At 37.4% G+C, this 1194-nt stretch overlaps 1 long non-coding RNA gene across 1 annotated transcript in view; it reads left to right on the top strand.

The window, feature by feature from the left end:
• The first annotated feature begins 902 nt into the window (after positions 1–902).
• The window catches only part of LOC103624822, a 9337-nt gene continuing 9045 nt past the window's right edge, over positions 903–1194 (top strand). Inside the window, exon 1 of the long non-coding RNA XR_001859419.1 lies at positions 903–1042. This is a non-coding gene — a long non-coding RNA (uncharacterized LOC103624822). The remainder of the gene's footprint in view (positions 1043–1194) is intronic.

Raw genomic sequence — 1194 nt, 5'->3', positions numbered from 1 at the left:
CTATGGGGACCGTCTCATCCAGGATTTGCCAAGTATACTTAGTGTTATGTTTGAGAAAGATTAACAATATTTCAGATCAAAGGAGAATCCTGCTGCACGGTCTTACAAGATTGTCATTCACTTCCATTATGGCTCATTTGCACAAGATTTTCATGTAATATGTGCCATTGTTTTGATGGCAGTGATTTGACATAAAGACAGGGCCAAAATGCTTCTCGGAGCCCCACTCCGCCAGGCTGGGGGGTAGCTGGGGTGCAAAGAACTTGCCAATCATAAAATGCAACTTTGTCTCAGTTATATTAAAGCCTTTATCAGGTGGGAAACTTTTGAATAAGCTTTGATTCAAGGAGAAAAACTAACAATGGCTGGTTTTTATTAGAGTGTAGGCACTGTTTTAACCAGGTAAAATTTTGGTTAACAGGGAATAAAAACCTTATGCAAAGAGCAATTTTGGTCGGCCACATATTCTGATGGTTTTTTGTTTCTTTGAAATACAGAATTTGTTTTAACATGTTTTGTAAAAGTTGGAGAGCCCCATGGCAAGAGTGACACATGAGAAATTTATTTCTCCCAAAATTTATTGTTTAACCTAGTAGCTTCTTTTTAAAAATCAGATTTCCCAGGTGGATGCTTGGCAGACACTTTAAAATGCAGATGCATTAGACTGTAGTGCAATACAGGAATCAATAAAATTTATTAGAGGAGAAAAGTAAACTATATCACATAATTTTCTTCAATTCCTTTCTTTCAAGTAATAACTTTTTAGGTAAGGTCAGATTTTATAGGTAAATAAAAGTTGAACTTTATTAAGTTGCTGGAGCAGTTTAGTTTGATTTAAAGTCACAACTTGGAACTGGACAAAGCCTGTTGCTTTGGCTTTAATACACCCTGTTGGGCTTAGGTAGCACAGGAAACTCAGTACAGGAGCTGATCCAGGATGCCTGATGCTTGAATCTATAAATCCCACTGAAGTCGAACTTCCAGTGACTCCAGAAAAGGACTACAGGATGACCACCCTTTCCTGTCCAGCTAAACACCTTAGGTACAATTATTCAAGTTTAAACCAAAATTTCAGCTGTAACTGTAAGTTTCCTGACTTTCTGTGGGTCTAAATTGTCATTAAGGTTTTTATTTATGGTTTTTTACACTCTATTTTTTAGGCAGGGTAGTTTGTTTTCCATCAGTGGGGGGGGG

The sequence above is a fragment of the Corvus brachyrhynchos genome, unplaced genomic scaffold (genome assembly GCF_000691975.1).
Source record: "Corvus brachyrhynchos isolate BGI_N302 unplaced genomic scaffold, ASM69197v1 scaffold221, whole genome shotgun sequence".
Taxonomy (NCBI): Eukaryota; Metazoa; Chordata; class Aves; order Passeriformes; family Corvidae; genus Corvus; species Corvus brachyrhynchos.
Note: the sequence above shows the minus strand (reverse complement) of the source record. Positions and strands in the feature narration are given on the sequence as shown.